Raw genomic sequence first — 15,446 nt, forward strand, 5'->3', positions numbered from 1 at the left:
ATGTATGTAAAATTATTCTATACATACTTTCTATTTATCAGTTCTTTCTTTGAATGCAGATTCTAAGATTCTAATCCCACTGCTTCATATTACAGATGAAGAAAATGAGGACCAGAGGGGCGGCCAGGTGGCTCAGTGAGTAAGAGCACTGGCTCCAGTGTTGGGATGACCTGGATCAAATCTGGGCTCAGATACTTAGCACCACACCCAGAAATAACTGGCCGTGTAACCTTGAGCAAGTTACTTTACCCCGATTGCTTAAAAAAAAAAAATGAGGACCAGAGAGGATAAAAAAACTTGCCCAAAGGTCATGCAACTAGCTTATTTTAAACCTTTGAATATTCAGTTTCATCAGATAATGTCAGACATACACAGGGAGCAGAAAGGAACTTTCAAAACAGGAAGTAGTCCACTTTTTTTCTTATTCTAGTTCTTCATAGAACTTCCAGCACTATGAATAAAATATCCTCTCAAATACTTGTTGGAAGAAGGGAATATTGCATGTCTTTATCTGCAGATCTACAGATCTTTATCTGTAGATGCATTTTGTTAAATAGCCTCTTAAACAGATAAGGAAATTGAAGTACACTAAGTTATTCAAAATTACAGTTAGGAAACAAAACACAGGCTTAAGGTATTTTTGAGTACCAAATTTATAGCTGAAAAAACAAACAAACCAGGAAACTGCTAGCTTTACACTGTATGATATAACAGGAAATGTCTATAAATTGGGCCTTGAGGTCAGAATCTTAGCTCTATGATTAACTCACTCTGTCACCTCAACCAAGTTACTCAAACTCCCTGGGCCTCACTCATTACCTCATCTATAAACATAAAGGAACTAGATTAGGTCAGTTTTCCCCAACTTCTCTGTGCTGTGGAATCCCTCTGTTTCTCAACCAAAGCTTCATATCAGGGATGGAAAAGTGTTAAAGATGGAGGGGTGTAGGCAGTATGCTAATGAGAAGCAACTGAACTTGGAGCCCAAAGACCTGACTCTAAGTTCTGTCTCTGACCCCAAATAGCCATGTTACCCTGAGTTAAGTTACCTTCTCAGGCTATTATGTGAACACAGAAATAACACTTATACTACCTACTTGACAGATGTGCGAGGAGAGTGCTTCATAAACCTTAAACATTAAGTAATTGTTATTATATTTTTATGATTAACAATGTGAGTGTGTATTGAAAGTCTTATAATCCAGTCAGCAGATTTAATGTCATATTGACAGGCACATCTCATTTAGCAAAGTGTTTAACATTGGGTCAGGAGTTGCTGACACTGAAGTCATAAGTTTGAGAGCCCCCACATGGATGGTATTATTGCCACAAAAAAGCAGTCAAGACACGCATCATAATGACAATTTATGTGCTGACTTTCTCATGTCTATAAAATGTTTATGAGAATTATCTATGTACACAGTGAAGGTATCCTTGATGAAAATATAAGGGGGAAGGCAGGATTTTAGAAATTATATTCTGCTTCAGACTACATCTTTAGTTACACAAATAACTGAAGTCTATGTAGAAAAGTGTTTTTATCCAATCTGTGGGCTCCTATCATTATCATTTTGATCTTTTACTCAAAGCATCCAGAACTGAAGCACCTGATATATTTTACCACAACATGTTTTTAAAAGTGAATTTTCTACTTATCATACTTTTGGATAGGAGAAGAATTTATGAATAAGCAAGAGATAGAGAGCATTATGAGATGTAAAATGTATAATTATAATATAAAATGTATACATTTATATAAAATGTATAATTTAATTACACTAAATTAAAAATGTTTTGTACAAATAAAATCAATGTAGTCAAGATTAGAAGGAAAACAGAAAATTTTGGGGGGAAATTTACAGATAGTTTCTTGGATATTTGGATGTTTCAAATATATAGAGAACTCTGTCAAATTTATAAGGATATGAGTCATTCCCCAACTGATAAAATGGTCAAAGAACACGAACAGGCAGTTTTTGGATGAAGAAATCAAAGCTATCAGGGTGGCCAGGTGGCTCAGCGAGTAAGAGCACTGGCCCCAGAGTCGGGATGACCTGGGATCAAATCTGGGCTCAAACACTTAGCACCCACCCAGAAACACCTGGCCGTGTAACCTTGAGCAAGTTACTTAACCCCAATTGCTTTAAAAAAAAAAAGAAATCAAAGCTATCTATATTCATATGAAAAAATGCCCTAAATCATTATTGATTAGAGAAATGCAAATTAAAACAACTTTGAAATATCATCTCACACCCATCAGACTGGCTAAAATGAGAGAAGTGAAAAGTGGCAAATGTTGGAGAGGATATTGAAAAATTGGGACACTAATAAACTATTGGTGGAACTGTGAACTGATCCAATCATTTTGGAGAACTGTCTGGAATTATGCCCAAAGAGATATAGAACTCTGTATTATTCCCTTTGACCCAGCAGTACCACCGTCAGGTCTGTTTCTGAAGGTGATCAGGGAAAAAGGAAAAGAACCTCTATATTCTAATATTTACAGCATCTCTCTTTGTGGTGTCAAAGAACAGAAATTGAGAGGATGCTCATCTAGTGGTGAATGGCTAAACAAGTTGTGGTATGTGATTGTGATGGAATATTACTACTGTAATGGTTGATTTTAGAAAGACATGGAAAGACTTGCATGAAATAAAGATGAATGAAATGTGCAGAACCAAGAGAACATTGTATACAGTAACAACATTGTTGTTTGAACAATAACTGTAAATGACAGTTATTCTAAATATTACAAATAATCAAATCAACTACAAAGGACCTGTGAAGGAAGATGCTATCCATCTCCAAACAAATAACTGATAAACAGAAGTGCACATAATATGGTATGTGGATATATGTGTGTGTGTTTGTGTGTATACATATACCCATAAATACATATATGTGGACACACATATACATACATATAGTAATATAAATATATAGATCTATAAGTATATCTATTTATATAAATACACACATATGTCTGATTCTGGTTGATGTTGTGCTGACTGCATCAAGCCTCAGAGTACTGCAAGGTGTCTTCAACTAGATTTAAGACTACTCAAGAGATTTATCTTATCATTCATAAAGGGAAACCCAAATGGATGAAGACTATCTAATGTCCACATTATGACATGAAGTTGGATGGGCAACTGTTTCACATGTAACACACAGAAGGCACTGGAGTTTTTGGACTCCAGCCTCTAACAGGTTCACTCTTGATCTGGTCAGACAGGAAGGACAGGAAGACAGCTTTGTAGAGGTTAATAATCTTACTTTATTCTAGTCTAGTCTTCTCAAAAGGGTTGCTGATAGGGGCGGCCAGGTGGCGCAGTGAGTAAGAGCACCGGCCCCAGAGTCGGGATGACCTGGGATCAAATCCGGGCTCAGATATTTAGCACCCCACGCAGAAATAACTGGCCGTGTAACCTTGAGCAAGTTATTTCACCCCAACCATCTCCTTCTTACAGAAGTGGGTGAATAGGGGAGGCAACTACCCCTACTTCTTGATGGGGTCAATCAAGACAGATACAGCATTCCAACTTGTCCACTCTCCTAAATCCCCTCAAGCCTCAGTGGAGGCCAACTGAGGAAAGTACATGCATTCTTCTGTGCATTACCAAATCCCAGACGAGTTCCCCATTCACTGACCAGTGACCACTTGCTTTATAGGGCAACAGAAAAAGAAGGCATCTTGTCAATGTTAAGCTCACGATATTAGCAATATTGTCATTCTGTGCAGGCATAGTCAATATCACATTGTTACCCCTATATCTCATGGTGCAGTGTCAGAAGGACTGCCTCTCACTATGATTCTAGGAATTACTATCTAGGATCCTTGGGGATATTCTGGGAGTTATTATCTAACACCTGGAAGCTAGACATTGCCATGGTCATGGATCCTGAGAAACTAAACTCTAAAGAGGACAACAAAATCCTCCTTACTTAAAGCAACATACTGGCTGATGGTATTCCACCAATACACACAACCTGGAAAATTACAGCACATGGACAATGAGCTAGGCTCAGAATTGAATAAGGGGAAGAAAGGGGGCTGGAACATATCTGAACAGTTCCAACCATCCTAAGCCACTTTTCCTGTCACAAAAATCTGTATTTTTAATAGTAACATTCTTTGGGTGATGGCATGTGGCTTGTTAGATCACCTCTCTCTCCAAGGAATCAAAAGTATGATCACAAAGAGAAGCAGAGAGAGTTATGGGCATATGTAAGCTATCACCCATTAACAGTAATAACCTATAAGTAGTATAAAAATAATATCTAGAAAATATATGATCATGAAAATAAGTTACATGATCACATAAAAGATCTGGTCAAAACCCAGATTTAAATAGCAGTTGTAAGGGAAGGGAAAGAGAAGGTAATGAAACTATGTTGAATAAGCATTTCTATGAAACTACCTGCATTCACAAAAACATCATTTCCATGGGAAGAAGACCTGGGGAAGAAATCTGCTTGACCTTGTTTCCCTGTTTTGAGAGAAACCCTAGAATACCATTGCACAGAGTAAGTGGGAAGGAAACAAAGGCCTGAAGCTGTTTCTACTTTTCCTTTATCTCCAAGGCTTAGCAAAGTGCCTGGAACATAAGTGCTTAGTAAATATTTCTTGATTGATTGATGCAAGGGAGGGATTAGGGTGGGGCCCATGAAGGAAGAGCTCACCCCTGGTTACTGAAAGTCTCTGGATCCTACATCTGACTACACAGCAGTTGGGGTGAAGAGTTCAGAACTCTCCAAGAAGGTGCAGTCTGGAAGAAGGGTATTTTGCCCCTCTACCCCGCCCTTACAAAAAAGCACTGAATTCCTTGTTTTTTTGGTTTTTTTTTCAGTCCAAAAATTGGTGTGTAACCTTTTGTCAAATAATCGCCTCATGGTATAATTCTGTTCCTCATGCCCTTAAAAGGTCAACAGAGCAGCAATGCACTCACCAGTGGTACATGGATACGCATTTATCTCTCCAGGACTGGGAGCCTGGAGCTTAGAAGTCTCGAATCCTCAGCATATTCTTGAAAAGTCACTTGTGCAGTTTGTTTAGAGCAGATTTTAGAGGTGGGCAGGCAAAACTGCTGTAAGTCACGTGATAGTAAGACTAGCATCTTCCCAATTCTAATGTATGTTCAGGAGAATTCTGTGCATCCTAATCTTGCACCAAAGACAGTTTTATTAATAAATGATTTTTAAGCACAATTTTAAATACTGGCATGATTATTTTTTAAAAACATCATATAATTGTCATACCCCACTTTTTTGCATGAAAAATCTGGCATAAAATCTATGATGATTATGCAGTGAAAATACGGTAATGCTAGAGATTTGCCTGAAGGCATTGAGAGGTGAACTGATTTGTCCAGGGTCACACTGCTAATAAGTCTAAGGCAGGAACTGAACCCAGGCCTTCCTATCACAAAGTCCTGCTTTCTATTCACTAGGCCAGGCTGTCTCTCTATGACATTTCAAATAACATATTTTTTTAAAAAATCCTAAGCATCCTCGTTTTCAATAATATTATTCACTATTTTTGCTACCCTCTTAATTATGAATCTATATTATTTCAGCCAAATTATGGGATAAATGGTCATCTGTGAGCTAACCCACAAACCAACCCAGGACTCATCCTACATTATTATTTTTTTTGCTTTTTTGGAGGGCAATTGGGGTTAAGTGACTTGCCCAAGGTCACACAGCTAGTTTTTGTATTAAGTGTCTGAGGTTGGATTTGAACTCAGGTCCTCCTGACTCCAGGGCTCTATTCACTGCGCCACCTAGCCACCCCTCAAATCCCAGATTAAATGGAAAAATGCGCTCCAGATAACAATTTATTTTTGCCCTCTAGGTTCCTTATCAGTATCAGTGGGTTTATCATCTCATGCTGATGACTCCCACATCTATATATCCATCCCTGGTCTCTCTCCTAAGTCCTGTCCCATATCACCACTTGCCTATTCAGCATTTCAAATTAGAGGCAGAGCCAAGATGGCAGAGTGAGAGCAGGAACTTGCTTGAGCTCATCTCCCAATCACCTCCAATACCTGTAAAAACAACGACTCCAAGCATTTCAAATTAGATATCCCAGAGGACATCTCAAATGCACATCCAAGACAGAACTTGTTATCTTTCCCCTCAAACTAAACCCTCTTCTGAACCTCACTATTTCTATTGAGGCCATTGCCTGACTCATTTACCTCACACATTATTCCCCTTCCCATATACCACCCAGAAGAAGTGGCCTTTTTTCTGTAACTCAATGGCAACATTTGATTTCTTGCCTTTTTTTTTTTTTTTGGCCATTGCACTGGTTATTTCGCAAAGTGATCTCATCAGTTCCCATGGTTTTGATTATTTTCTCTATGCAGATGACTCCCAGATCCATTTGCTCTGCTCTGATGTATCTCCAGACCTCCAGTCTCACATCTCCAACTGCCTATTTGATATCTCAAAATGGATGTCCTATAGACATCTTAAACTCAGCATGTCCAAAACTGAACTCAGTATGGTCCCCAGCCCTCCCTTCTAATTCTTCTATCATGGTGGAGGCACCATCATTCAGTCACCCAGGTTTGCAACCGGGCTGTCATCCTAGATTTCTCACTCTCACATGCATCCCTTATCTAATCAGCTGCCAAGTCCAGTTGTTTATAATTTCATAACATCTCTGATATATATATATACATACATATATATACATACACATATATACATATATACATATATATATATATATATACATATATATATATACACACACACACACCTTCTCTCCTCTAATACTGTCAGCATCCTGATGTAGACCCTCATCACCCCACACTTGGACTGCTGGTTGGTCTCCATACCTCAAGTCTCTCCCTACTCTATTCCAGCCCCTCCACTATCAAATTGGTCTTTCTAAAGTATAGGTCTGTGAGTGCAAGAAAGGTGGGATTTTTGTTTTTGGGGTTTTTTTTTAGAGTTCAGATTCCTAGGCTCATGCTAAATTGTAGGATCAATTGAAAGACCAATCAATCTCCTTTGAACCCTGGCAATTCACAGCTGTAACACATTAGGTGTTGAGTCATGAAGGTTTTCCCCACGTGTACTGAGTCACAGGCTTTGGTGCCTCCTGGCTCTCAGCCTATTAGTTAAAAGTATATGTATATACATATTTTGAGGTGAGATACTGCCCTGGGGTTCGCTCATGGAAAGACGTTCAGCTGTTATCAAGCTCCCCTCCTCCCCAGCTATGAATGTGAACCCAGTCTGGTGATATATTTTCTCCACTTTCAGGATGCTGACCCCTGAAAAGGTGGATGTTGTTAATAGATCGAGAACTCTGATAGCAGAGAGGAAACCTCTGATACCAACCCTTGCGAAAACACTGGAACACTTGACTGATAGAAGTAGGATTGTTAACCCCTTTGAAGAAAGTATGGGATTTAGTGGAACTAGGATAGTTGTCTGTTATTTCCCAGTTATTGTAATATTTTGCTTTTCGCAGAGCCCAGACCAGAGCAGGCCCTCCCCATGTAAGGCCAGGGGAGGATGAGCTGCCCCAGAGTTGAGGTGGTGCAAGTCAGAGACAAAAGCTGGGAGCGGGAGCCCCTGGAGCCTGCTGTGCAGGAGCAGAGAGAGCTTGGATGGAGCGGTCCCTTCCCCTGTTAGGTGAGACATGGAGCAGAAACAGAGAGTTACCTGCATGGGAACCCAGGCAGGAGCTAGGAGTGGTTGGCCCCTGGAGAAGGAGGAGATCCACAGAAGGAGGAACCCCAGAGCTTGGGACTCAGCTCCCAGTCAAGATGGAGGCTTTGAAGCAGGACAGAAGCAGTGAGCATGCTTTCCAGCTCTGTTTCCCTGGGATGGGTTGGGAGAGAGGGTGTAGTTATCTATGGTGGAAGGGGGGGAAAGTGCTGTGGCCCCAGGGGTCAACCCTGTTGGCTCTGTTTCCCAGCCACCCCTCAGGACCTGGAAGCTGGGGCTGGAGCAGTTTTAAGACTTGGTTTTTAACTATTTGGTTCATTAAAGCATGTGTGCACCTGAGAGTGCCAGGTGAGAGCCTGCAACAGCAGCATGGGGAGAAGGACACACCCCTAAGAGGACTTTACTTGGACACTGTTTGGATTGAGGGGATTGTAACCTACTGTGACCTGGGATGGAGGGTGCTGTGTTCTCTGCTACCCCTGGGGATGTGCTGCATTATGGGAAGACCCTGGCCTGGGATCCCCTGATTATATAAACAAGTATTTTGCACAGTACCTGAGGGAAGAGGAGCTGATTGCTCACTCCCCAAAGATTTTGGATCCCCAAAGATTTTGGACCCCCAAAGAATGTATAAGGTGGGGATATGCTATGTTATGTTATATACTTTTGTGTTTGTTTGAGGCCATGTGGACACCAATATTACCATGTGGTAATATTGTTAGGAATTGTGAATGCTTTATTTTCTTGAATAAGGTTTAGTTTTGAGTAGAGTGCTTATTATACTGTATTATTTGACCCTAAAGCTATATATATGTATATATGTGGTATATATAGATACACACACACATATATTTTCACAGCAGCAGCCCTCAAATGTGCTGGGTTGATTGGTGTTACAAGGTCTGACCATGTCACCTTTCTATTCAGTGAACTCTAAGCAGAGGTTCCCCAAATTTAGTTGGCCTATTGCTGCCTTTAAAAAAAATTACTCAGCACCCCTCTGGAAATCTGCTTTTTTTTAATCCTCTAGTGTTGTTGTTGTTTTTTTAATTTGCATTATTTCAATAAAATATAAATTTTTTAAAATGACATTTTCAGCTTAATAATTTATTGTAAATTTGTGGATTTTCCTGCATTCAAATTTTGATGATGCAAATACTGTATCATGTAACCATATAGTACTGTGCATATATTCCTGCCAGTGCATGCTGGACTTCCCAACCATGCAGGACATACTTGCCTGCCAACACTTGCTTGTTAAAACCTGTCAGCAGACTTAATGACTGATTGATTAAACTTGTATTTTGTGTGTTTATTTGGAAAATAATGTAATCACTATGACTTTAACTCTATTACACAACAAATGAAACATATATGAATGGATTTTCAAAATTTTCTTCCCTTCTTTCTTTATGCTTCCACCACCTCCATATTTTTTTCAATGCCCCCCAAGTGTACCCAAGGCTACTACTGCCCTTTGGATCATTCCAGCACTCCCAAGGAGGAGGTATTGCCCACTCTAGGAACCTATGCTAGTGGCTCCCTATTACCTCTAGGTTTAAATATAAAATTCTCTATGTGACTAATGAAGCTGTTTATAATCTGCCCACTTCTTAGCTCTCCACCAGTTACTCTAGCCCTCCAGCCTCTTGGTTCTTCTTTAAACAAAACTGTCCATCTTCTTACTTTATGCACTCTTACTGACAGTCCACCATGCCTGTAATTCTCTCTCCTCTCACTTCTGCCTCCTTTCACTGGTTTCCTTCTTTGTTATAATCCCACCTTCTGCAAGAAGCCTCTCCTAATCCCCCTGAATGCTACTGCCTTCTCTTCGAGATAATCATTACTTTATCCTGTATCTTGTTTGTACACATATTGTTTCCCTGTGAGCTCCTAGAGAACAGAGACCATTTTTGCCCTTGTACCTCCAGTGTTTAGCACAATACATGACACATAATAATAAAAATATCTAATATGTATGTAGTGCTTTAAGGATTCCAAAGAGCTTTAACTGTTAACTCAGATCCTCACAACAACCATGTGAGGTCAGTGCTATTATTATCCCATTTTACAGATGAGGAAATGGAGGCAGAGAGATGTTAAAATGACATGCCCTGAGCCACCCAACTAGTAAATGTTTGAAGCAGGGTTTGAACTCAGGTCTTCCTAACTCTATGTCCCAAGCTTAATCCACCTTGCTGCCTAGCACCATAGAAGGTACTTATTAAATGCTTATTGACTTGGCTTGCTGACTTGGGGAGGTGGGGTCTAGCAGTGGCTCAGGAGTGGAGAAGAGAGCTCAATGTTGAGCCCTAGGACAGATTTCAGAAAATAACAGTAAGAAGGACCTGAGGTTTGGGGCATTATTCCCCATGCCTCAGGACTTGAATTTGATTATACTAATAGCTACTAAAAACAAAATAAAACAAATAAATAAATTAAAATGAACAAGCAAAGGAGAAAGAACCTACCCATAGATAGCTACTATGGGAATGGTATTCATATTTAAGAGGAAGATAATGGAGCCAAAAAAAAGTCACTCTTTTTTCAATGAGAAATGTCAAATGGTCCCAAGCACAAAATAAGTTCTTAGAAGATTTAAAAGGCCTTTAAAAATCAAATAAGAGAGGTCATGTAAAAATCAGGGGAAAAAATAAGAGCAATCTAAGGAAATCAATAAAATTATGAAAAGAAAGTCAACCAATTTAAAATAGAGAATCAAAAACTTTTGGAAAAAAATAATTCCTCAAAAACTGGAATTGGCAAAGGGAAGCTAATGATGTTCTAAGACACCAAGAAATAATAAAACAAAATCAAAAGAATGAAAAAGTAGAAGAGATTGTGAAATGCCTCATCAGAAAAACAACTGATCTAGAGAATAAATTGAGAAGAAATAATATAACAAAAATCAAACCACCTGAAAGTTACAATTAAAAAAGAATCTAGATACAATATTACAAGAAATTATCAAGGAAAATTGCCTTGAAGTTCCAGAACAAGAAGGCAAAGCAGAAATAGAAGAAAAAAAATCCTCTAATCATCATCTGAAAGAGATCCCAGGAGGGAAACTTTATAGGAGTATCATATTCAAGTTTCAAAGCTCCCAGGTTAAGGAAAAAATACTGGAAGCAACAAGAAAAAAATTTTAATATTGTGGAGCTACATTAAAGATTACACAAGACCTAGCATCTACTATAATGAAGGACTGTAAGTCTCAGAAAACTATATGTCGCAGAGCAAAATCACTGAGGTTATGACCAACGGTAACTAACCCAGAAAAGTTAAGTATAATCTGGAATGAAAAAAAAAACATTTAATGAACTGAAAAACTTTCAGGTGTTTGTGGCAAAAATAGCAAAACTTAAGGGAAAATCCAGCATATAACATCCAGGAGACATATGAGGTAAACCTTAAGGATCAATTATAAGGAACTCAATAGGTCAAATCATTTACTTTTTATATATGAAAATATTATCAGTACTTTTATGACTGTGATTTTTATTTGGATAGTTTGAAAGAAAGGCCTAGGTTGAGCTGAGTATGGTGGGGGTTATTCTAAAAGAAAATAAAACTGTGTAAGGAGAGATAAACAGGAGTAATTTTCTCATACAAATGAGGCATAAAAGGAAAAAATGATACAGAAGAAGCTAGTGGGGGAAGGGCAGGTAGGGTTGAAACCTTACTTTCATAAGGAATGGGTTAAAAAGGGAACAACATGTGTATATAGAAGGACATAAAAGTCTTCTACATTCAGAAAGAAGTAAGAGGACAAGGGGATGGGGCTGGGAGAGGATAAGGGAGGATCTGTTGGAGGAGTGGGTAGGTTAAGGAATAGGAGGGCAAGGTATCTGGTAGAAGTAAAGCAGAGGAGGGATAGGAATAGGGTGAGAAGGATAGTGAGGAAAAATAGGAAGGAGGAAAATATACAACAAATTATTATAGCTTAGAATGTGAATGGGATGAATCAACCCATAAACTAGAAATTGATAACAGATTAGAAATTTGAATTTAACAATATTTCAAGAAATGCTATAAAAATAAGAGCTACACACAAACATAAAATAAAGGTCAGGAGTAGAATTTATTATGTAAAAAAGTCATGATCTCATAAAAGTTAAAGCTAAAATAGATTTAATCAAAAGAGAAAAATAGGGAAACTATGCCATGTGTGAGCCATATTATTCAATATCGTTTTAGATCATTTAAAAGAACTAGACAAATAAAATCAGACCTAAATAGTTGAAGTAATATTTATTGTTCATGGGTAGGTAAAGCCAATATAATTTTTAAAACGACAATTTTACCTAACTAATCTATCTGGGTAATGTCATTCCAATTAAATTATCTTACTGAATTAGAAAAAAAAATGACAACAAAGATCATTTGGAAGAACAAAAAGGAATTTCAAAGAAACCAGGGGGGGAAAAAGATGTAAAGAAAGCAGATTCAGGGAGTTATCAGACTTTAAACTATATTATAAGGTAAGAGCATTGTTGAAGTGTAAAATGGATAATTTTATTATTTTAAATTGTCTGTATAAATAAAACCTATGTAGGCAAGAACAGAAGGAATGCAGAAAATTGGGAAAACAATTTTCATAGACAATCTCTCAGATAGAAAATGATTGGGTTAGAATATTGCTGTGGTGTAGGAAATGATGAGCTGGCTGATTTGGAAAACATAGAAAGACTTGGATTTATCAAGAAATATACTATTCACCTTCAGAGAAATAGAAAAAAGTGGAAATAACCATAGTACAGTCCTACATATATGTGTATGAGTGTATATGTGTATATATGAATGTCTATAAATATCTATGAATGTGTGTATATATATGTATATGTATATATATATATATGTGGATATAAATATAGATATCCTCACTTAACTGTAGCCTTCTTTGGGGGCAGTAAGGTGGGAGTGAGGGGGTAAATAAAGTAAAAAGTGAACAGCAAAGAACAAAAGAAAACCTATAAGGAAACAAAGAAATGATGGCCAGCTTTGAAAATAATGTGTAGTATTTATTATATAGGTTTTCTTGAGAGGTAAATCTATTGTTTTATTTTGAATCCTCTCATTCTGCTGTGTACATGACAATGCTATTTTTTTTCTTATTTTGTATTTAAGTTTAAAATAAATTTTAAAACTTACCAAAAAAGAAAAAAATCACCTTTCTAATTAAAAAAGTGAACAGAATTTGAAAAATGTTCATTTACCATTTAACACAGAAATACTTTTAACCTTGAAATAAGAAAAAAAAACCCCATACTACTTTAATATTTAAAACGAACTAAAACTTCCAAGGATGTCCCATTTGGAATATTTCTTTTAAAATCTATTAAGAATAACTGAAATGGCCACATTTAGCTTGATTTTGCCATTTGACTGAAATGAAACATGTGGCTTAAATCCTTATTTAGGGAGCTAGCTTGGGCAATTAACACTACTCTTTAAAAACCATTAATCTCTATATCTTTAAACAAACCTGATTTTATGCATAGCTCAAAAAAGGCAAAGAAAGGGAGAAGTAGGGATATCAAGAAGCTGGTCAGAAATTGCAGCCTCTCACAAGATTTGCTCTTAAGAAAAAGCGCTTTGTGAATTTATTTTAATATATCACGGGCTTTTTTAAATCAAAAGTTATTTCCAGTCACTTAAGTTTATTTCCTAACAAACTGATAAGATCACTCAAGGTTTAAAAGTAAAAAAATAGCAGCTGTGTTGAGCTTTATCCAAACTAGCAGGGTTTGTATGTATGTAGATTTAAGGTTACTACTTGGCATTTCCTCCTTTTGACACACGATGCCAAACGGTAATTGAGTGTATCAGCGTTTCACAAGAGCAACAGTTGGAAGGTAAGTAGAGAAACAAACAAGAAAACCATGAAACTTCACTGCAAGGGAGAATGTGCCAGAGAGAGCCAGGGAGCAGCTGCACAAGCAGAGATAATGCACCTACCGTGGAAACTGTAAGACAAGGCAGAATCAGATAATTTCCACCTGAACACTTCCAACAACCTGGGATTTCCTTGGTGTAGATGCTCCCTCTACTGAAACAGATTTCAAGTCTTCTATGCCTTTTAATGTCTTCAAGGGAAGCTAAAAACAAAATTATGATGCTGCAGCCAGCCCATCTAGTGATGAGACTGAATGTGGCTGGCCAGGGCCACATAAAGTTTGACTCCAAGCTTTGCTTGGTTGGTAGGACCTGGATGTCTCTGTGATTCACTGGTACCACCTTAGTACCCAGGTTACCTGAACCCCACAAATGAAGCATCAGAGAAGGCATTAGTGGAAGACATCTGTCTACTTCTACAGATCTCCAAAAGCGAGGCGGAAGGAACTAACCCAAAACCAACACCTAGTTCCAAGTAAGAGAATATAAATTTAATTTTTCTTGCTTTTCCTTCCTCTTTTGCTTCTGAGTTGGTTGCAAGTTTAAAAAGTCTCAGCCAAAGCGACAAGAAATTAAACTATTCAGAGAGGCAGATTTTGAAACCATCCAGTGAGAAACTGAGTTGGACAAGCTTTTCTAAGGGTAAATCCATGTCTCTATAAGTAACTAGGAAACACACACTTCCATGGTTGGGTGGAGGGGACACATCTTTATCAAATTTCACACTCCAGCGCCTAGCAACATCTGGCCCCTAAACAAGCGCTTAATTAACTGATGGGAAGGACGGGGAAAGAAAGAAAGATTAGAGAGAACACACCCATCTCCTAGACAAGTTCCATCAGCTAAACCCTTTCAAAGTCCTTCACCATCTCAGCCGTAAAATAGGTTTTAAGCAGAAGACACTAGAAAGCGCACTTGGAAAAGCAGCCTGAAAGTGAGTCTCAGGTTGTACTGTGCATCAGACAAAAGGCCGGGGTTAGGTTAAACCGAGCTCAGTACCCCCACCTCTACCCGCGGTGGTTTACAAACTCCGACTTCCACTTTTTTCAAAGAAAGCAAAAATCTACTCCTTCCTCCCATTTCCCCCGCCCCAGGCAGCTAAAGGAAGGAAGTCCATTACCTGGGGCAAACACGTTGGCTTCATGGGCGCAAGGATGCCTCTGAACCTCTTTCCAACAGCGCAGCGCCAGAGAACCCACTACCGTGCACACCCCGTGGAAAGGGCGCTTGCTGGTGCTGCTGCCGCTGCTGCTGCCTCTGTTTCCAAAGCTATCCTTTCCCCCGCCCGCTGTGCCTCAAACAGGGAACCCAACCTTCCTCGAGACCCACTAAAGCACAATGGGCAACCTCCCCCAGCACTCCACCTCCTCTCCTTCTTTTCTTTCTCCTCCTCCTCGCTTCTCCCACCTCCGAGGCCAATGAGGAGGGGCCAAGAGCCAGAGGCAAGATCTGGGATGAGGGCGCCCTCTGGGTATCACTAGAGCAAAGAAAACTCGCGTGTTCTTCCCTAAACTCTCCTCTCAAACCAGATGGGAAATTTCTCAACCGCCTAAATACATCCGCTGTCTCCCTTAGTCATTGCCTCAGTTCTTCTTCCTCCTCTTTCTTCTTTTCTCAGTTCCCTTTATTTAGCTTTTATCCTCCCATAAGGACGACCTCAATGCATGAGAGAAATTGGAATATTTTACTTTTTTTTTTTTTTTTTACAATTGTTTTCATGTTTCCCCAACCAACTCCAAGTGCAAAAGAGGGAGAAACCAAAATTCAGGCCAATTTTCATTCTCTCCTCTTCTTAGGACAGTGATGGTTAGTGGCAACAGATCAAAGAACAGAATAATCAACACGAATAACAAAAAGGA

At 38.7% G+C, this 15,446-nt stretch overlaps 1 protein-coding gene across 2 annotated transcripts in view; it reads right to left on the reverse strand.

Annotated features, from left to right (window-relative positions):
• The window catches only part of GCNT1 (glucosaminyl (N-acetyl) transferase 1), a 36,286-nt gene extending 21,272 nt beyond the window's left edge, over positions 1 to 15,014 (reverse strand). Inside the window, exon 1 of one of the 2 annotated variants that reach the window (XM_069105677.1) lies at positions 14,708 to 15,014. The gene's annotated coding sequence lies outside the window, so the exon portion shown is untranslated. The remainder of the gene's footprint in view (positions 1 to 14,707) is intronic. The other variant, XM_069105673.1, reaches the window with a different exon arrangement.
• Positions 15,015 to 15,446: the final 432 nt, after the last annotated feature.

Source organism: Petaurus breviceps, unplaced genomic scaffold, assembly GCF_028583685.1.
Source record: "Petaurus breviceps papuanus isolate PSGF00001 unplaced genomic scaffold, PetGlider_PUasm1.0 138, whole genome shotgun sequence".
NCBI lineage: Eukaryota > Metazoa > Chordata > Mammalia > Diprotodontia > Petauridae > Petaurus > Petaurus breviceps.